Here is a 24,028-nt window from a genome sequence, read left to right on the forward strand (position 1 = left end):
ATCCTCTATTTCTTTTACTTAATATACTTTTCTTTTACCTTAAAAAAAGATATTATTTTCATATCAGCATCTACACGTTTTTTCAAATTATTTTAATATTGGTAAAAATCATTTTTCCATATTGATATATTATTTTCATATAGATATCTTATTGTTTACAGATTTTGATCTCTTTTTCGTATCATTCTGAAACAAGATATTATACCTAATACATTTGTAATTATTTTCGTATAGATCTTATTTTTCGTATTCCAAATTTTCGTATTGCAAATTTAATATTCACAGATCTTATAATAAAAATATTTGTAAAAATCTTAGTCGAAAACATAATTTTCATACAGATTTTATTTTTATCAGAGATCTTATCTTTTCGTATACGAGTAGATCTTATTTTCGTGCAGATATATCAATTCCGTGCAGTAATTGTTTTTACAGATCTTATTTTTCGCACATTATGCTATAGTATTTTCATACAGGTATTATTTTTTAACAAAGCTCATTTTCGTATGTTTTGGCATAGATCATATTTTCAATTAGATCTTATTTTCGTACTAATATCAATTGATATATACGGATTTAATTGTTATAACGGATCTTATTTTCGTATAGAACATCAATTGGGTCCTTATTTTCGTAACATGTAGTATTTTCATACATATATTATTTTCAATACAGGTATTATTTACTAACAGGTCTTATTTTCGTATGTACATAATTTTCATACTTACGGATTTTATTTTCGTAGAGTACTGTACAGTATAGATTTTAAATTTTCGTACATATTCTATATGCAGTAGATCTTAATTCTTGTAGTCGTTGTTTCTGGTTTATTTTCGCACTAGCTAATTCTTGCTTTTATTTTGATACTTTTTCACCACTACCTTTTCTTGTCTTATAAGAGAAAGATTTAATTCAATTCTTATTTGAAAGTAATACAATTTTATAAGTTATAGAGGATATTTGTTTAGTTCAGTGCAAGATCGGAATATATTTCACCGAGTGAGCACCAAAAGGTATATTTCACGAGTGGCGCAGCCACGAGTGAAATATGAACTTTTTGTGTTCATAAGGTGAAATATATTTCAATCTTAAACTAAACTAAACAAATTTTCTTTTTTATTATATGCAAAGAAACGTTTAAAAAAGACATTAAACCTAATACTGAATGAAAAGCGCGCCAAATAATAATACAACGTGACGTCATTTACGTCGTCACGTCATTAAGTTGGTACCCAGTACTGTGCACGCTGGTATTTCACTAAAACAACGTAAGGGGCTTAAATTTAAAACAGTGAAATTATCAAAATGGTAATTTTACTGTTTCAAACAGTGAGATAACCAGTTTTATATCACTGATATATTTCTATAAACCACCGAAAAGCATGTAATAAATGATCTTTTCTTAGTAATTGCCATCTTGGGTTATTTTCGCATGCCTTCTTTCTATACTATTTGGGAAAATACCATATATGCCGCACAAATGTCTAATTTTTCATAACAAAATACTTCATTCTTTGTTATTTCATTCATACAAATCATTTAATAACAACAAAAATGCGTTTTCAATACATTTTATCAAAAATAAATCTTATTTTCGTAGACTTGATCTTATTTTCGCTTTACACTGCAATTTGAGCTATTTTCGTACGATAGTATTTTCGGCTCAAACTTCACTTTTTATAAATATATTTGTTTGGTTCTGAAATTTTAATTTGCTGTAAAATCATTCAATAAATGCATAAATATATATTTAACATAATTATTTCAACAGATAAATGCACTATTTAAAAAATAAATCTTATTTTCGTAGCCGCGATCTTATTTCCGCGAAAATAGCTTATTTTCGGTATCCATCTATACCGCGAAATAGCATATATATTTCAGAATTATATATTTTATATATTTGATTATTTTTTCTCTAGTTAGTTTGCTATAAAAGTTTTTTTTAAATATATCCTTTCGACAGCCATCCACTGTACCCGTAGGACGGCCAAAGCGTAAGAAAACGTATCGAATTTTTACATTTCTGAAAGCCAGTCTATGGACAGACGTCCATAGCGTAGTTAAACGTATCAAAAATATACCTTCCTAGAAACCGTAGTGAAAAACTTAAATTTTGTTTCATGCAACCCCGAAAAAAACCTCGTTTTCGTACATTCTGATTTTTTGGGGGCGCATGCGCAATGCGCCCCCAATGGAATAACGACAAATTCAGATTTACTATGATATGACCACAAATAGTCAGCTACCTACGCTAAGCAAAATAGTTCCAAAACTTCGCAGTAACTCCAAAATTCCCTATCTATTTTAAAATTGACTGGCCAATTTTGTACTAAATTTAGCAATCGTCTTTTAAAATTGTATGTATATTTTTGCTTTACGCGATTTTAATATTACTACGCCAGCGGTCGATCATAGCCAAAGTACTTGCATAAATATAGTACAAATTACATGTAGTCACAAGTTAATTAAGTGTCATAGAACTCAAAAATTTAGCAAGTAATGGAATACGGATTTCAGATCAGCTAACTTTAAAGCTTATAGGGCCTAATGCTTCATAAGTGTAAATTTAAGAAAAACAATGCATGCGTATGAATACGAACTATTTTCGCCCTAACGTCATTTTTCCGCAATCGCCATTGTTTACAAGTTCATCCGTGAAAGATTGAGAAGTTTATATAGAAGTTCCACGTGTTAAAACGAGTTGTAAGTTTTATATTACAAAAACCTTATCTCCCATTTACCTAACTGTTGAATAACTTTGCTTGTTTTGCATTTATCCATTTATCAGTGGCGAAATCGTTGGCGATTCTGGTTGCTTACAAAAAATACAAGAGTTTGACTTAATACCGGATATGAGTCATATCCGCGGATATGACTTTCAATACAACGTTATTCAAGATGACTGATGTTCATTGTTTATATTTCATAACGTTGATATACAAGTTGCAATTAAAAGCTCTATTTTTTACAAATTTTCTTCACAATCGGCCATTATCGGGTAAAGCTTTTTGGTACTGAATTGACCTTATCAAATTTTAAGTTTAGCAGTTCCTTCCCTTGAATGTCCTCCCTCAAACCATTTCCTACCAAGACATTTTTGACCCATTTTTTTTATATATTTTTTGGAGGTGAGTTATTTACATCTAGCGTATACATATTGTTGATGCTTACCTTACAGCTTTTTTAAATAAAAAATATACAAGTAGTGCCAGTCTCTCATTGTACTGCAACTTCATAATAAGCTACAAAAAATCGACATGTCTTGCCTTGTCCATCACCTCGGCTTACAGACACTTCACCCCACAGACACTTCACCCTAGGCCCTTTTTTGCAGACACTTCACCCCTCATTTTAAGAAATTTGAGTAAGGTTATAATTATATTTACACTGGGGATTAGCATCGAAAAACCCTGACATTTGCTTAGTTCTGGATAACTATTATCTATACGCTACCAGTACAATTTTTTTTTGAAAAATGCGTTTTGACTCAAATTGATACTACATAACTGACAGGTATTCATGCCACATGGTTAATTTTGAATTTTATCCAGGGAGACATGAGAATTATGCATAATATTTATACACATTTAAAGTTAAACCATGCATAATATATTGATTTCCTATTGGAGTGAAAAAAATGAGTACATGTACATAAATAATGTTCGGAAGTATAAAAATGAACTAGGTACAAATATTGCTCTGTCAGATGTAGTTGTACTTGGTTTTTATCACATATCACTTATCAATATGAAATCATCCATTTTATATATGCCAATTTTGGATGGGAATTTTGACAGTAATTTTGGGACTTTAAAAATAAAACATTTGAAAATTTGCTGTCTTTTTTTATTGGGAACGTAAATAGTTTTATAAGGGAAAAATGCTGTTCTATTACAAATAGAATAGATAATAGTTACAAATACTACAAAATAATATATCAGGGATTGAAAAACGAAAAACAACAACAACAACAATGCTTAAAAAATATATATTTCCTACATGTTCTGACTCATTTTTCTTTTTTGAAGACAATTTTTCTTTTTTGAAGACACTGTTTAACTAACTTCTTTCTGGCTAAACATTTGCCGAATATTGCATTGTGACATTTTAAAAAAAATTTGTGGAACATACTGGAATCGCCGCACGGGCTTTTAGTAAGTTTTTACAAAATAGAATCGGACAGAATTAAGCGTTGCATTCAACAAATCAACATCAGTTTTGCCCATCAAACACACGGGAATTATTTTGTGCTCTGTCTTACTAGTAAAACTTGAAAAATGGTTTCAAAAGAATTGAATTGAAATTTGATTAATTTATGCTAGAAATTTCACATGTCCTGCAGGACGGGCATTTTTGGGAGATTAACTTGTCCAGAGTCATTTTTACTCGTATTTATCATTTATGAGCGGACAAGTGGATTTGTCAAGCCTTGATTAACTGCAAGTGATTAACCACATTATTTCCATAAAACTTATACTACATGTAATTACATTGTTTGAGATAATAAATCATTTGACTTACTAGTGAAATAAGTTTAAGACTGCATAATATTGATATAAAAGTGAATTCAGTTAGTGGGTTCCAAACTACAGGTGGAAACTGTTCTATTTTCTATTCAAGTTTTTTTTTGATGTATAGGCTAAATTTAGGAGACACTTGTGAAAATACGCAATGAAAAATGAATAATTACATTGAAAATACAGGAAATGAAAATGAGCATTTTACTTTATCAATATTTCTTAATGTTTCAATGAAGTATGTAATAAATTAAAAGAACTATTGTATTGATTAGGAAAAGTTTTTATTTCAGGTTTGTGAATAAAGGCTTGTTTGTTAGATTTCAATTGTGGCTCAGTTGGTTGTTTGCTGAGAAGCTGTGAAACATAATTATACAGGCCATTAAGGTAAAAACATGTTAGCTTTTTTCTGACTTTGATATATATATCCATCTTACTGTAGCATAACAAAAGAGAACAATAGAATTCATTCCATAACAATAGAATATGGGGCCATGGCCCTTTAATAAACAAAAGGAAAAACAATAGTAATGGTCCTTAATCCCTTTTCGGTCACACGGGCAAACATTTTCTTCAAGTAAGTAAGACCATACATTATATATGTTAGAAAGTTAAAAAGGAAATGTTCATTGTTATATATATATTTGGTTTGAAAATCTTTGTACATTTACAATTTTGACCAAATAGTTTCTCAAAGTATTTATTTGACATTAACTGACATAATTAGTGGCATATGTTTCTAACTTCTTTTCCAGGAGGTTTTTGTCAGATTGATGAATGTGAAATTAAGAGGACCCATTTTGAGAATGCTTTTTATGAATGGAATCAAGAGAGATAAAGTCTAAAATGTGATACTGTCAATGTGACTAACCTTGAAGTAAACAGATGACACAATGTTTTTTCAATGTCATGGGCATATAATGAAGAGGTACATGATTATTTGTACACACTTTTCCTTAATAAATACTTTCTAAATGTTTGACATGTTTAAAGGCCAACACAGGGCTCAAGGCTTATTTAAAATCAGTAAGCTTGGCACTAAGAGCCAATTGTATATTAATTATTTCAATATCTTTTCATTATGCATTCTGTTGTTAATTTAGGAACAAAAGTCGATAGCAAAAACGTTTTAGCCGTGTCATGACAAAACCAACATAATGGGCATCCGCCCAGTCTGATCAGGATCCATACTGTTCGCTATCAGTTTCTCTACTTGTAATAAGGTTTGTAAGCGAACAGCATGGATCCTGATCAGACTAACCTGGTCGCAAACCCATTATGTTGGTTTTGTCATGGCACGGCTCATTTGTGACATGTAATTAACTTAAATTGTATTTTGAAATTCAAGTTTTCATTCCTTTCACCTCAAGGCATTTGACATTGAAATAGTGACTTCATGTAGTAAGCAGTCAGTAAAACCTAATCATCTCATCTTGACTTAGCTGTATATAGATTATCAGAATCACTCACATTTACAAATTTATATGACTTTAAAAAGTTGTGTTACTAAGCAAATAAATAGATTTAATTGGGGTGACCATAGTCAAAGAAATGCACCTAAACCACTTACCTTTAAAGATATACTATGCTCATCAGTAAAATATTTTAATCATGAAAATGTATTGAATTCTATGCAATTCTTTTTGAATATGTCTAATTTGAATGAATTAACTATGCATTGGAAGCCATGTTCCTTCTTACGAGACAAAAAAAAAATTGGTCCTTCTTAAAAAAAACTGTCAGTTTCCTAACAACACTATATATTTTATATTGTGACCAACTATAGCATGTGGTGTTTTAACATTACATAGCTACTTTATGTAAACACAAAACATGCTTATTTTATGTTTACAAAGAGACTGTGTAGCAATTATCAATGTTCTATTATATTTAATATGGATTCTTTAATGTGAGAAAGCAATCCAGCTAGCTTTTAAAAAAGGCGGTGGTTCTACTCAGATGCTCGTTTGTGAAATCTGATCAGAGGGGTTGAGCTCTGGCATTGGTCGCGCATTTTTTGGTTTTATACCTTTATAAATCAGAGTAATTCTAACAGAAAGATGCTGAAAAAAAGTTAACATACAAGTATGGAATATCTCGGTCAGCAATAAACTTTTTCAAACTCTATTTCAGAAAACAGAGATGCTTGTTTGACAGATACAGTAATAGTAGGAGTTATGAGGGAAGATAGATTGCAGTGATAACTATATTGAGGCACCACTTCATCACCAAGAACATGAAATGAATTATCAATGTTTTCAATGTGTTTGAACACCCATTTTAAATAATACAGCTCAGAGTGAATTTTTCAAAATAATTAATTCTGTTTTCAAAGTTTTTTATTTAGATGTTAGTTGATCTTGTCAAGTACTTTATTTTTTTAGGGATGGCAACAATTACTAAAATCAATACTCGAGTACTCGGTCATTTAGAGTATTCGGTTACTGGGATGATTTCCAATGATCTTTAAATTTTTATCACACAATATCAACACCGTCTGCATGCTACCTTCATTTTCTATTTTAATTCATAGAATTTGTAGCTATAAATAGGATTGCAAGAAATACATATAATAAATATAAGCATAAGAAATGTCAATGACAGCATTTATTATATACCAATAAATTTTCTTCCTAAAACACAGGATTATCTTGAAGCGCAAATAGTTTTCAACGGTTAGAAAATTCTGTATTATGTTAGAGACAAAACAGTACCATATATGAAAGGCCTGGACTATTTTTATGCTCCCCGAAAAATTTCGGGTGAGCATATAGTCGCCGCCTTGTCCGTCCGTCCATCCCCTTTTCTTGTCCGGGACTTAACTTTGAAACAACAAGAGGTATCAACATGAAACTTTGTAGGTACAGTCTATGCGAAAGACTTCTGAGTTTTACTGGACAGTAGGTCCTGTAAACTGAAAATTTTTACTGGACCAAACATGATTTTACTGGACCGAAAAAAACCTGATTGGTATAGCATTTTGAGTCATTTGAGTGTCAGCAGTCAAAAAATTTGTGTACAAAAAGAAAATTGTATTATCAACGAAGTGAAGTTATCTTTTTTCACCACAATCAAAATGTAAACATAAATATTGTTATACATGTATTCAATGGATTTTGCTATTTAAACTTTAATTTCATACAGCAAAATGAGAGGGTAAATTTCAGCAAAAGTCTGGCATATGTAAACAGAATTATATATATCGGTAATTTAGTGAAGTTGACAGATTAATTGTTCAATGATTTTGGTACCTTCACAGTATAGTTTAATTTTTGTCAACATCTTGGACGATCTTTCATAGCTAAACACCAGTTGAGCACACATGTAATTTAACATTTCTCTAAGTCTGTGGATTAAAGACGTAAATTGTTCCAATTAATTCACTGACGCTTTCATCTGTGTAAACAAACTAATAGCGGTTGACCTTTTACATCTGGGCCGCTTATGTAATTTACATGGCCGCTTATTGACTTTTACTTGTACTAGTTGTCGGATATTTTTATCTTACGTTGTTACATTAAAGTTTGCATTATGAGAATGCATAACAGTTGACAAGCATTGCACGAGCTTATATTGTGTAATGACAACATTTTGATTTGTTTTGAATGTAGGTAAATGATCGGCCTTTGCAAAATGTTGAATGTAAGGTTTTTATAAATCCTTAATTTTTACCGGACCGTCGGGCCGTCAAAACATATATTTTTATCGGACCTTCTGATTTTTACCGGTCAGGGCGGGCCGACGGTCTTTCAGAAAGACTGTAGGTAGATAGATCTCATTGAGTAGGTGTGCAGTGCACAAGAACCGTAACTCTGCCTTGCCTAATTTTTGAATTATTCCCCTTTGTTTATTTTTACACTTTGAACTTTGTCCGGGACATAACTCTAAAACTATAAGAGGTATCAACATGAAACTTTGTAGGTAGATAGATCTAATTGAGTAAGTGTGCAGTGCACAAGACTGTAACTCTGCCTTGCTTAATTTTTGAATTATTCCCCTTTGTTTATTTTACACTTTGAACTTTGTCCAGGACATAACTCTAAAAGTATAAGAGGTATCAACATGAAACTTTGTAGGTAGATAGATCTCATTGAGTTGGTGTGCAGTGTACAAGAACCGTAACTCTGCCTTGCCTAATTTTTGAATAATCCCCCTTTGTTTATTTTACACTTTGAAATTTGTCCGGGACATAACTCTAAAACTATAAGAGGTATCAACATGAAACTTTGTAGGTAGATAGATCTCATTGACTTGGTATGCAGTGCACAAGAACCGTAACTCTGCCTTGCCTAATTTTTGAATTATCCCCCTTTCTTTATTTTACACTTTGAACTTTGTCTCTAAAACTATAACAGGTATCAACATGAAACTTTGTAGGTAGATAGATTTCATTGAGTTGGTAAGCAGTGAACAAGAACCTTAACTCTCCCTTGCCTAATTTTTGAATTATCCCCCTTTGTTTATTTTTACACTTTGAACTTTGTCCGAGACATAACTCTCAATGTAAAAGAGATATCAACATGAAACTTTGTAGGTAGATAGATATCGTTGAGTAAGTTTGCAGTGCACAAGAACTGTAACACTGTCTTGCCTACTTTTGGAGTTATTGCCCTTTGATCATTTTGACACTTTAAACTCTGTCCAGGACATTACTCTAAGCAGTGCTTAAGAATCATTACTCTGCCTTGCCTTATTTTGAAGTAATTGCCCTTTGTTTATTTTTACTTTTTGACTTTTGTCCGAGACATAACTTTAAAACTATTAGAGATATCAACATGAAACTTTGTAGGTAGCTAGATATAATTGGATAGAACTGCAATGCTTAAAGAACCTAAAGAAAGCCTGGTCTAATTTTGGAGTTATTACCCTAATTTCATTTTTACACTTTGAATTTTACCTTGGACATAACTCTGATATCATCAGGCAACTTTATAGATAGAAAGATCTAATTGAATAGAAGTGCAGTGCAAAAAAAAAACATAACTCCGCTTTGCCTAATTTTGGGGGTTTTGCCCTTTGTTCATTTTTTTTATACTTTCCAGTGTCCAGAACCTTCTCGGGGAGCATCAACCGGTTCTTGTTAATGTTGGTTCTGATCTTAGCTGTGTATAACATAGTATATGGAAATGGCAACCAAAATAATAAAAGGTGTGGCTGGTTTTGCACAAATTACGTATTCATCTGTCAGTCATAATTTATTTCTTGACAGCTACATTTCTTTTTCTGAAATTTCTTATATAAGTGTAGTATAATGAAAATCATTTATACTTCAAACGAAAAGGTATATTATTAAAGGAAAATTATGTTGTAGTAGCTTTCTGAGGCTATGCATTTTTCTACTTGCAATGTTGGAAAATTGTTATCTAGCTCGCCCTTTGGTCTCGCAAGATATCAATTTCCCACCACTGCTCATAGCAAAATACAAAGCCTCAGAGAGCTACTACAACATAATACTCTGTATATATATATATTTTATAATTAACAAGTTTGGGCTATCCTTGAACTTTTTTTTATTTAATCAAGTTTGATTTTTTTTAAATATATTTATATGAATGCATGCAGCTTTGAAATAGATTTTACTTATGTATATTTGGCAGCAATTTCATATGTAGCTCTTCGAAAAAAAATCACTTGAGCAAAAAAATTTTTATAGGCATAAAGTGATACCCGTTCTGTCATCATCAGTTTTTGGTTTTTAGCTCACCTGAGCTTGCTCAGGGTGAGCTTTTAGGATCGGTGAATGTCCGTCGTCCGTCCACAATTGCTTGTGAACACTCTAGCGGTCGCATTTTTGCCTCAATCATCATCAAACTTGGTCAGGATGCTTATCTAGTTGATAGCTTGGATGAGTTCGAACATGAGTCATCTCGGATGAAAGACTAGGTCACAAGAGCTAAAAAAAGAAAAACCTTGTGAACACTGTAGAGGTCACATTTTTGACCCAATCATCATTAAACTTGGTCAGGATGTTTGCCTAGGTGATAGCTCGAATGAGTTCAAACATGGGTCATCTCTGATGAAAAAGTAGGTCACAGGAGCTACAAATAGAAACACCTTGTGAACACTCTTGTGGTCACATTTTTAAACCAATCATCATCAAACTTGGTCAGAATGCTTGTCTAGTCAATTGCTTGGATGAGTTTGAACATGGGTCATCTCTGATGAAAAACTAGGTCACAGGAGCTAAAAATAGAAAAACCTTGTGAACACTCTAGTGGTCACATTTTTGACCCAATCATCATCACACTTTGTCAGGATGCTTATCTAGTTGATAGCTCGGATGAGTTCGAACATGGGTCATTTCGGATGTAAAACTAGGTCACCGGAGCTATAAATAGAAAAACCTTGTTAACACTCTAGCAGTCACATTTTTGCATCAATCATCATCAAACTTGGTCAGGATGCTTATCTAGTTGATATCTTGGATGAGTTCGAACATGGGTCATCTCAGATGAAAAAGTAGGACACCGGAGCTAAAAAATAGAAAAACATTGTTAACACTCTAGCGGTCACATTTTTGCATCAATCATCATCAAACTTGGTCAGGATGCTTGTCTATGTGATTAGCTCGGATGAGTACAAACATGGGTCATCTCGGATGAAAAAGAAGGTCACCGGAGCTAAAAATAGAAAAAACCTTGTTAACACTCTAGCAGTCACATTTTTGCATCAGTCATCATCAAACTTTTGTCAAGATGTCTGTCTAGTTGATAGCTCGGATGAGTTTGAACATGGGTCATCTCGGATGAAAAAGTAGGTCACCTGGGGTAGAAATAGAAAAACCTTGTTAACACTCTAGTGGTCACATTTTTGCATCAATCATCATCAAACTTGATTAAGATGCTTGTCTAGGTGATAGCTCGGATGAGCTCGGACATGGGTCATCTCGGATGAAAAACTAGGTCACAGGAGCTAAAAATAGAAAAACCTTGTTAACACTCTAGTGGTCACAATTTTGACTCAATTGTTAGCAAACTTGGTCAGGAAACTTGCTTAGGTCATTGCTGGGAATAAATCGAACATGGGACATCTCGGATGAAAAACTAGGTCACAGGAGATAAAAATAGAAAAATCTTGTTAACACTCTAGTGGCTACTGTTGTGATCCAAATATTCTGTTAATTGGTTTAAAAGTTTGTTTTGATGATTTCTAAGTCAAGATTCAACATGGGTCATCTTGGATGAAAAACTAGGTCACACCGCCCAAATATGGAAAAGCCTTGTTAACATTCTAGTGGTCACATTTTCGACTCAATTAACATCAAACTTGGTCAGGATGCTTGTCTAGGTAATTGCTTGGATGAGTTCGAAATCGCGTGTGAAACTAGGTCACCGGAGCTAAAAATAGAAAAATCTTGTTAACACTCTAGTTGCTACTGTTTTTATCCAAGTATCCTGGAAATTGGTCTGACAGTTTGTTTTGATGATTTCTAGGTCAAGTTTGAATATGTGTCACCTGGGTAAAAAACTAGGTCGCACTGCTCAAATATGGATAATCCTTGTTAACACTGTAGTGGTCATATTTTTGACTCACCTGTCATGAGACTTGGTCAGAATGCTTGTCTAGGTAATTGTTTGGATGAGTTTGATAAGTCAGGTGAGCGATCTAGGGCTATCATGGCCCTCTTGTTTTGTATGGTTTTATTTAAGAAATATTTTGTTCCAGTTATTTACAGATGTTTGTATGATTATTGGATTAAAGTTAAAGTACGCTGATTTTCTTGTTATACACTACAATCCATTGTAACATCTTGAAATGTTTTCCATGATATATACATATATATTTATATATGGAATAACTATATGGTGTCACCATGACTTGGTAGTTTTTAGCTCGACTATTTGAAAAATATGAAAGCTATTGTAGTAACCCAGCGTCCGCGTCTGCGTTGGTTTAACTTTATTTTAAAGTCGAATATCTCAATTATTGCTTGAGATATTCAATTGAAACTTACAATAGTTATTTATCGTAACAATGTACATCAGATTGACAAGTTGGATAACTCTGCCTACAATATTAAAACTTCACATGCATTTAAGGTCATAATTGTACATGTAGGTTACTGACAAGATCCATAATTTTATCGAGCATTTAGGCTGATTTTTCTCCCCTTTTTCAACTTAGAATTTAATGGTAAAGTTTTGCTTGTAAGCATGTTATCTCCATAGCTACTGAAGGGTTTGTGCCTTTTTTGGGACAATTTTATGCATTCATGATAATAAAGCAGTGATTTAGTTGATAAAACATCTTAATCCAAGCCTTTGTACCTTTTCGGTCAGTTTTATATATTCATTGGTAAGCATTTTTATACTCGATAAACACCCTTGTGACAACTTTTTCGAATAGTCGAGCCTTACTGTCCTAAGACAGTTCTTGTGTTTGCATAATAATAACTGAACAAAAGTTTGAAGGAGTTATATTTCACAAGGTATGCAAACAATAGCTGTTGGTAGGACAGCACACTCAACTATATGCTTAGTGCTTGACAATAGAAGAACCTTGGTTATTTAAAATATTTTAAGTTCACAAAAGAACCAAAAATTTCTTTAAACCCAATATTCTACAGATATAAGCATTGGAGAGAGTCCTAGCTAGTATGCTCGCAAAGAAATGTATAAAATTTCAATTTATTTCAAAGCCAGATGTTTATGGAATACGAAAATATCTTGAAGCCATAGGCAATCTTTAAAGTTACATTAAATAAATTTCATAAAAAACTAAATAGCGACATTTCATTAATAAATTGGGTTTTATATCGACTCCACGTCTTATTTTGGTGTCCAAACAACCAAAATGAGTTTTATTAGCATAAAAATAGGTAACCTCATTGTGGCGAAATGGGAAATACAATTTCTGTTTGCATGAGAAACTCCGCCTTCGGATCATCATATCAATATTAAATCAACAATCATGACTATAAGTAGCAGTCCTAATTTAACGGTATATTTCCGCATTTTAACGGATGTTTTCATACAAATTTAATCTTTTTACGAGATTATTACTTTTACTGAACCCCAGGTTTAGTGCACCGTGAAGCTTAAACGGTTAAAGTGTGTTTGCACAAGAAAATATCACATTTGCTGTGTTCGGATAGCAACTAAAAAACTGTGACGTAGCGCATACACGAGCTCATTATAGTCTTCATTTGCATGTTAAAATTCGTATACGAACTTTAGTGGTACCGTGGGGTTTCCCGTTTAAAATCCTTATTTATGAACAATATTTGATGAGATTTACAACAATACTATTAAACAGGTTAATGAAACTGTAGAATGTTTGATTTTTAGGCCGACGGCAAAATATTTTTACATATTTATTTAATGTAACTTTAACAAATGGGTGCCTGATCGGGATCAATGTCATATGTCAATGGACTTCGGGAAAATTGAGGTGATAGACGCCAATGTTCAGATGACTAGGATAATTCTACTTATTCTTATCGAATAATCGAGTAAAAATGTGACATCTGCTTTGAAAGTAGGAATGGCATCTGCTTGTAACAATAGACCACTATACAATCAACATAATGCGCCCCCAGCAGTGCTTTCAGCGCTTTGATTTAATGTGTTAATGAAAATCGAAATATTACGCTATGGCTGTTCAACTGCATACGATAAACAACGCTCCTTTACGTTCTGAGATTTCTAGTTTCACGTACATTTCCGCTATGGCAGTTACATTGTGATACATATTTCAATGATTTTAGCCGTTTGTTCGATCATTGAGATTTGCTGTTATGTCATAACTTTCGTTGTATCACGGATTTATATAACAAGGATCGGACACTCCCAGTTAACCCTATATAAATGCTTAAATATCTTTTCGCGCACCCGATAAAGGTACATCGAGCGCTAAGCGTAAATGCCCGTTCGCAAAGGATACCTTATTCACAAAATATAGCTTTTCCATTTAATATCCGATCTGGAAATTTAAAGTTTATTTTGAAGAAATTTACTTGTTAGTTTAATATCTAATTTATTTTATAAAGACACAGACTATCTGTCCGCAACGACTATTAAAAAATTAACTTGACGAAATCCGCGGTAAATTTACATTTTTATATAAAAAGCAGTTTGAAATTATTATTACGGTAACATAATAAATTCAATTTCAAAATAAAAGAGAAAGCGAACAATTGATAAAACTTTATTTTCAAACTTTCACTTCCAGGTTACATGTGATAATCTTCAAAAACAAATAGAATTTAATGTATATTTTGTATATGCGTGGTCTTTAACTACTGCCCATGGTATGTGTAATAAGAAAATGATTCTGAATTACAATAGCAATGTCAATCTATTTTCTTTATTCACATAGTATAAATGAAATTGAAAATATACAACTAAATTTGTAAAATAACTAATCAAAAGATGTTTTATTTAAAAAATACTTAATTTTTTGCAAATTGTCTCATAAACATTTTTAGGAATATCTTTGAGGAAATATTATTGATATTTTTCTATGCAATTTTGGTCTTTTTGGTTCACGTTAGCTGGTTTTCTTGTTCGTTTATTTTTGCATTTTGTATAAACCATTATTTTTGCCATTTTCATTTTGTCAATTCACAGGTCAATTCAACCTCATATATATGATAAGATGGGTTTTCTGCAAAAATGTTTTTTTTACAAAAAAAAATCATTTTATGAAAATAGCTAAATTTAAACACTTGTGAAAATTTCTGATGTAACGGTTTAAATGTGCTGAAAAGATAATTTGTAATTAGATGGAATTATTAGCCTGATATTAATTTGTCACATGAAAAATTTTCATTTTAAGATGGTTCAGCCTTAAAATAGCCTTTAAATCACAGCTTCCTATCAAAGAAGACACTGGGTTCTTTTACAATCCAGCTAGCTAATTGAACCTCTGCGGTAAAACAAACAGACTCTGAATATCAAAACAAACGGACTCAGAATATAATGTATCAAATACTAAAATGTAACATTGCGTTAATCTGACATATCTATATTCCAGAGAGTGGAACAAGTTCAATTGTCATCACAAAACTTCTGGTTTAAGTTTGATTATGAACGACATCCAAACCTAATTGCGTATTTCTGGTAAATCATTTTCAAAGCTAATTTCAACACCAGTCTGGTACGTATGTAGGTTGGTCTTAAATGAATTTCAGGAATGTCATCCTAATTTCAGGATATTCGGCAGTAACCCAATATACAATTAAAGTATATATTTCCCGGCCTTTTTTTCTTATATTGTTACTGTTATATTGTTAACCTGTTACTTTCAACAAGTTGTTTATGAAGGAAATGTGTTCTGTAAGAACTGAGCTGACAAAATTGACAAGCCGAAATCAGATTTCTTACTAAAATTGATTTTATTTAAATAAGAAATATCACAAACATCACAGATGTTTTGTTGTTTCATCTATGTGATCAAAACATTTTGCAATAGCTTTTGTTTATTATAACCTGAAACTAATGAAAACCCATGAAACATTTGTGTTCTTGATGCGAACATTTTTCATCGTTTTCCGAAAGTAAAGTTGTCGGAAAAAGTATCACATAAGCAATTTTATACAAATAATGCAAAATAATGTAAAATCAAACAGTTGATACAAGATGGAAAGTTTTAGTGAAAAAAACTTTGCTTCTTTTCAGAGACATAGATAACAGAGATAACAGTAACAATATAAGAAATCCTAACAAACGTATTCAGTTGTTAAAGTCCAAGACCCGCACTTGATGCCTACAGATGTAATGGCAGCTCCTATATACTCCATTGAAATATCACTCATGCCTATCAAAAAGTGAAAAATTAGACATGTTGTAGAAAATAAAACGCCTTTGGATGGACATTTGATCCTTTAATATTATATACTATTTGAAAGTTAAATCTTTTATCTATTGCTGCATGTAAAAATATTGGTAACTTTCCATGCCTTTCACTTAGCAGAACATACCCACAAAAATTATTCAGAAGTTCTCTTAAGAAATTGATGTATCATTTATTTTAATGTTAACTGTTAATATTTTTACCTGCAGCCATAGACAAATGCATAAGCTTTCAGAAAATGTTTTATTTACTGATTTTGATATCTGTTTTACTTGGTTTAGCAGGCAGACATGATAGGAAGTTGCCTATCTCTGTTATCTATGTCTCTGCTTCTTTGAATGAAAATGATTTGACAAATTAACAAATAGATTGACTTACATGGGAGCAAGGAATTAAAAAAAGATACACAAAGATCCTGTCACTTCTAGATATTTTGATCATAGAGTTAATGAATTTTTAAACCTGCTACTAAAAGGTGAAGGTAATAAAACTATGTATGACTTTTTCTATCGTGTAAAATTTCAACAGAGGCTCGCATAATATAATTTTATTCAACTAGTGCAATTAATTCAGTATTGAACTTACACTCATTCAATATCCTCTATATAGGGAATGACTCAGACCAAACACCATTGTAAAGTATGCAACTCGTGGGTCTTTTGTAAATAAGTTCCATCCATGCTTTTAAATTGGTCCAAAAATAAAAAGATCTAATGTTTTAAATACGTTAGCTTTTGCTAACGAATGCTTTTCAAAATCAGCAAAAAATAGAAGTCCCGTTTTTTTCATTCTTTTCTGCATACTCTATCACATCATAAAGCAATCTTATATTTTCACCTATGTATCGCCCTTTAATGAAGCCTGTTTGACTATCATCAATGAGTGTATTTAATACCCGCTTAATTCTATAAGTAATGATAACCTTTGTAAGTACACTTAACGAAACTTATAAGTACTCCGATTTCAAACTTGCAGGAAAACTCCGGTTTTCAAAATATATACCAAATCAATGTTGAAAATGTGTACTGACTCTGCTTTCCGACTGCATGAATGATTTTAAAACAAAATCAATCATCCGAAACGCAATATGGCGGTCACATGCAAAAACGCGAAAATGGACACGTGCATCTCGTGCAACATGCCCACATTGTGTATTTTGATGCAAATTGTTAGTTTATTGATGTGCCTAACATAAAAACACAAAATGGCCCGAATGTCGCTGCAACAAAGAGGAATTGCCATTGGGCTATTACAGGGCGGCGCATCGCTTGCAGAGGTATGAATTTTAAATACGCAATTTTGTTTATTTATTGCGCTTTTTCAAAATATACTTCTGCTGGTTTGTTGTGTATCGAATTTCTTGACATTGATATCATATACGATTCACGCGTGCTGACTGGGCGCAAGTCTTGTTTAAGGACGAGTCCCGTTTTAATGTTCAGGGTAACGACGGCCGGGCCGGGCACGTGTTAATCGCCGACGTGGAGAAAGATACACAGATCCGTGCGTGGTAGAACGGGATCAGTTCCGTGGCGGGTCTGTGATATGGGGTGGCATTTCATTGCACCAGAAAACGCCACTCGTTGTAGTTCGTAGAAATTTGCAATTCCCATGATTCAACAGAATAGGGGAATGATTCTCATGCATGACGATGCTACGTGTCATACTGCACAGACCACACGAACACTCTTACAACAACAGAGAATAAACGTTCTTCCATGGCCTTCAAAGTCGCCCGATCTCAATCCTATAGAGAACATTTGGGATGAGCTGGTTCGGCGTGTATACAGAGGTCAAAATGCACCCACTACCCAACAGAAGCTACAAAACAGACTTGTTCAAGAGTGGGCGAACATTCCGGTAGGTTATTTCCGAAATTATATAATGTCTATTCGCGCACGATGCCTAGCTGTAATCAGAGCAAACGTATTGACTATATTGACTAAACTTGAAGGTATTTGATTTTTTTACAATGGTGATCTCAGTTACTGATTTTCTGGTAAGTTTGAGTTATTGTAAAAATAAAATGATGATACTATGATTAAAGTTTATACAGTATCGACTAAGACTAGTTATAGTAATTCTAACATAATATAATAAAAAATTGGTCGGAGTACTTATAAGTTTCGTTTAGTGTATTTTATAAACTACATTCACATGCCCAGCAAACGGTCGCTCCACTTCATAATTGTGGTGTACGGTAAAACGAGCGAACGGCATTTCCGAGATAGAGCGGAATGCCGTTTTAAACGGATAATTGTAAGTGTTGTTTATGGTTTTGTCTTGTTATTCATAAAAGTTGTATTTTTTCGAAAAACGGAAAATGTAGTTCCGTGTAGGATTGATTTAGGCTTCCAATTATCTAAGCGGTTACAAAAAGAAAATTATATTAAGCCCGGGAGAGCTTTTCCCCCTGACGAAGACAAAAGTCTTTCTATTATCATGAAAACGTGGAATTTTTTGAAAAAGTGTTTTACAAAAATATCAACCCGATAAAGTCCTTCGTGCAAAATAAACTACTCTTAAATTTGTATATTAATTTATTTCGAAAGTAGTGGAGCCAAAGGGCAAGAGATGGTCGGTTGTTGGGCACAAGGCGACGTTAAGAAAAAGAGTATAAAGAGCATAGTCTACGAATTTCTATAAATAAACTCTTTAAAATGACGTACAGAAATGTGAAGCCGAAAACGTGGCTAACCTGTGTTGGATCGGAACATGTACGTTATAGCTATTAATGACAGAAAGTAAAATGAACTTTTCGAAAAACATAACATTTGGCGGGAACAATCGCGTTACATGTACCTGCTCCGCAACATTTGTTCGCGGTTGAATAGAAAATATTCGATTTTGCCAAATTTGCACCGACACACGTTTTTAAATGTACATAACCATATTAAAAATCATGATTGACCTCGTATAAGTGGCACCCTGTTTACGCCATATGATTCAATATTCGGGCCTCGTCCAAGTTAGGAACATAAATAATGGAATCTTTACGTCAGCCATAGATGACACCTTCGCGATTACATGAATTGCGCCATAGTCGTTGAAAGAATGTCACGCTTTATTAGTTGTCTTTAAAAGGTATATATACATTGATCATGTCTATTTTAACTTCTAAAGGTTTTATGTATATAAAAATTCACAGACTACGCTCCTCTCAATATGCCAAATTAAAATCGCCTTGCGCTCAACATCGAACCTTTCGCTCTTGCTCTCACTACTTTCGAAAAATATCGATTTAAAGGATGGATTTATGTCTGTCTAATATAAATATTCATCATTTAAAAAGAGGTACCATGACAGTTTTTCTGTTGACAACAACCCTATAAGTGAGAAATTCGTGTTTTAAGACACTATTTTTTTTACTTGAGAAATAAGTTCTTGGGCGCCGCCATTTTGGTGTTCTGTCACTCTCGCGAGACAGACGAGACCGAGATTGTGACGTGTTACTCCCACTTCCGGTATAGGTGTACACGCTGGTACAACTGAAATATATCTTGATGAAGAACTTATTAGTCTAACACTATATATAATAATTATGAATACATCATATGGAACTGAATTGCTTTAATTAATCAATTGAAGACGCCGCGACATTAATTATCATTTGTCCGATGTTCAAACTTGCTGATGATCACACCACATGATTTAAGCTAGATGTGGGGAATTGACATCACGCGCACCTGTTTTATACGGCCAATACACAAACATGTGCCTATTGATTTGTAGAAATCGGTCATTTAGAGATTTAAATTTTGTTTTCATTCGTTTAATATTATTATTTGGCGGCAGAAAATTTGCAGATTTATTATTTATAGTATTCTTTTTCTGAAATCAAGTTTTTATTCTAACCTTGTCTTTCCCTTTAAAATTTAAGAAATCCTTATGTTGCACGAAGTTCTTAATTACGGGTAGATATTTTCCTAATACACTTTTTAAATTAATCCGAAGGGTATGGCATTTTAATGGTTGGGAAGTTCAATATTCTACAAATCGTCGTTCGCTACGTCAGGGAGAAAAGTTCTCCCGGGCTTAATATAATTTTCTTTTTGTAACAGCTTAGATCATTGGAAGCCTAAAACAATCTTACACAGTACTGGGTACAAACTTAATGACGTGACGTCACGGTGTACTGTTATTTGGTGCGCATTAGGTTTAATGTCTTTTTAAAACGCTTCTTTGCATAGAAAATTTGTTTTAGTTTATGGCTAGAACTATGTTATTTAAGTCATAAAGTTCTTCTTCTATTCTTTTTTTTGTTATATTGAAATAATGTGATATTTCTGTTTTCATAAATAACTAAACAAATCAAAAGATGTATATAAAATAAATACTTTTTTGCAAATTGTCTTATAAACAAATAGTATTGATAGTTTTCTATGCAATATTTGGTTCACATTAGCTGGTTTTACTTAAATGTTTTTTTTGTTTGTTTATATTTGCATTTTGTATATTTCGTAAACCGTTATTTTTGCCTTTTTCATTTTGTCAATTTAACAGGTATTAACCTCATATATGATAACATGGGTTTTCTGAAAAAAATCTTGCCCGCAGTACCGTTTCATTCTTACGCAACCTTCTCAAAAGAGCAAGAGAAATGCGAAAATTTCTTACTAAAATTGATTTTATTTAGACATTTTGCATACACGGAAAATTTGAATGTTTCAGGGCAAAACATTTTGCAACAGTATTTGTTTATTGTGACCTGAAACTAATGAAAACAAATGAAACATTTGTGTTCTTGATGCGAACATTTTTCATCGTTTTCCGAAAGTAAAGTTGTCGGAAAAAATATCATCACACGAGCATACCAATTTTATACAAATAATGCAAAATAATGTAAAATCAAGAAAACTTTGATAAACGTCGTACCGTATCATGTAGCTATTTTTGCGCGGTAATAGTGCATACATGTACTTTAAAATGTGTTTAACTGTTTTTGTTTGTTTTTTCTATTCTTTTTTTTTTTGGATGACAAGAATAAGTAAATGTTTGGTAACCGGTTAGGGCAATCTGCACCTCTATAGTTTTTTAAAGATAATTTCCAAATTTTATGCAGTTAGCAGTTGCATTTTTTGTTTGTTGTGAAGTTAAACTTTTCTTTCGACTCGGGGAATTACATAGTATTTGCTGAAATCAGTAACTGAACTTTTACTCTCACATACTCTAATACAACGCACAAGCAAGTCAAAAGCTCATTTTTCTAAAACAGGTTTGAAGAAAGAAGTATACAATAACAACGTTTCTGTTTCTTCAGAAGTAAAACATTTAAAAGCTGAACAGGAGAGTTCGAAGGCCTGGAGGGTTATTGAACACAGCAAATTTGAATATTGTGGTGACCAAGGATAGCAGATAGTTGCCCTGCTGGGTGGGATACGGTGCGTCAGTATAAGTGCAATCCTTGTAGCTAGCGATAGCGACGATGAAGCCAAGATCAATAAAGCGGAAAATCGTGCACTTAAACTTAAACGTTCTTCCACCGGAAGCGGCTTCTACAGGGCCATGTTTTCATTGCGGAGAGAACACCAACTTCCGAAGAGATTGTCCACGAGCGCAGTCATCAGCAACTTCCGGTTTCGGACAGCAAGCCACCGCAAGGAAGTAGTCGTCAAGATACAGACATTTCTATGAAAGATAAGTATGATTGTTTTCAAGGTTAACACATAAATATTATGAATATGAACAAGGTCAAAAGAATATTATTGTTAAGGGCATATGAAAAAGTCATATTGATTTTTGGAAGAAAATTGGTTGTAATGATTTCATATTAGATATTATTGACGAAGGATATAAGATTCCATTGTATTCTCAACCAGTTAATGTTATTCGCAAAAATAATAAATCAGCAAGAAATGTCTCTGACATTTGATAAAAAAATGTTCGAAAATTCCCTCTTACCGTATCAGTTCAAAATTCGGGTAAAACACGTCTTCTACTTGACCGCACCTGTTGAAGCAAAGTGTTAAATATGAAGATATAAAAATTGCTCTTTCCTTAATAAAAAAAGGGTGTTTTATGATAAAATTTGATTTAACAAGTGCATATCATTTTGTTCAAATATTTGAACCGCATACAGAGTATTTGGGTTTTAGTTGGAAAGACAAAGATGACAGACAATATTATAAGTTTTTAGTACTTCCTTTTCACGAAATTGTGTAGACCTCTGATAAATAAGTTGCGTGGAGAAGGATTGCTTGTTACAATGTTTTATATGATGGATAAGGGTGCGCGTATTCATTTGATAATACTGTGAGGTTAAGTCATATTATAAAAACAGATTTACTTAATTCGGGTTTCGTACCTAATGCTACCAAATGTTTATGGGAACCTGTACAGATATTAGAGTATCTTGGGTGTGATTCGAATACAATCAATGGTACTATTTCAATTCCCGATCGTAGATTGTTAAAAGCACAAGAAACTATTGATTTTTTGATTGGCCTTATTGACAAGAAGGTTAAAGTTGTAAGAAAAGCTGCTAGTGCAGTTGGTCAGTTTATTTCTATGACGAGTCATTGGCCATATATCTCAAATTATGACTAGATATTTAACTTTAGATGTATTAAATGCACGGTATTGGGATGAGCGCATTTCACTCAGTGCAGAGAGTTATGAAAAGGCAGATTTTTTTTATCGAGGTTGTCTGTTTTTGATGACTGGGGAATTTCGTTTGATAAATTACAAATGATAACTGATCGAAGTCAATTAGATGTTGATTGGTTTGCGCCATATTATAATGCTAAACTGACGTTTTAACTCATTAATGACTGAAGTTTTAATTCAGGATTTTGGAACCCAGATTGTTTTGGGATTGACCCCTTTTCGGAAAGCTGGGAAGGGCAGTTTGGGTTATTTGTACCTCCTATATCTGTTTTTCATAGAGTAATTATGAAATTGGCTTATGATCATGCACATGGAGGTTATTCCTTGTTGGAAGTCCGCCATATTTTGGCCGTTTATATGCCCGAATGGGTGTTTCATAAAAGAAGTAAAAGAAGATTGGTTTGATTGACCTACGGAAAGACATTTTTATATTAAGTGTAAAAATGGAAAAGGTATCTTTAAAATCTAGAATGCTTTAAAATTACAGTTTACTCAAGATAAATAATTAAGTTTGTATTTCTATTAAGTAATAACCGGATGGTCTCCCTTGCAAAAGAAAAATGCGGTATCGCACATTGCAGTACAATTTGAGTTTGCGCTGATTTATATTATTGTCATTTTATTTTTTTTAATTTTTGTTATCAGGCGTCTCCGCAAACAGAACATTCGAGCAAGACGACCATACCGTGGCCTTGTCCTAACTGCACGTCATCGTCAACAGAGGGAACAGTGGGCCAGCCAGCATCAGCGCATGATGCACACGTGCAGAGTGGGGGAAATGTCCTCTTCCAGGATGAAAGCCGCTTTAATTTGTTCTATAGTGACTGTCGGGTTCGAGTTTACTGACAGCAAGGATTCGGTTGAACGACGACTGCAACGTGACCGGTATGGCGGTGGTACATGGAAATACCGGAAGAAAGCCACACCATGCAGTTAAATACGAGGATGTGCGTTTCTGTGTTGATTTCCTGGTATTATATGCAGAAATCAACGGGTTAACAATGCCAGCAGCACCTCGCGGAGCAGACGAGGCTGCGCACCTGTTCTGTTACCATGTAATACTACAAAAGTGGATTTACATTCAAAATACCAACATGCATGTATAGAAG

At 33.1% G+C, this 24,028-nt stretch overlaps 1 long non-coding RNA gene across 1 annotated transcript; it reads left to right on the forward strand.

The window, feature by feature from the left end:
- Nucleotides 1-2,322: 2,322 nt before the first annotated feature.
- Nucleotides 2,323-12,230, forward strand: LOC132717810 (uncharacterized). The gene is made up of 4 exons (XR_009623996.1): nt 2,323-2,706; nt 4,814-4,907; nt 5,276-5,448; nt 6,654-12,230. It is a non-coding gene; the product is annotated as an uncharacterized LOC132717810 (long non-coding RNA).
- Nucleotides 12,231-24,028: the final 11,798 nt, after the last annotated feature.

Source organism: Ruditapes philippinarum, unplaced genomic scaffold (genome assembly GCF_026571515.1).
Source record: "Ruditapes philippinarum isolate M1 unplaced genomic scaffold, ASM2657151v2 ctg4152_1_1_1_1, whole genome shotgun sequence".
Classification (NCBI taxonomy): domain Eukaryota; kingdom Metazoa; phylum Mollusca; class Bivalvia; order Venerida; family Veneridae; genus Ruditapes; species Ruditapes philippinarum.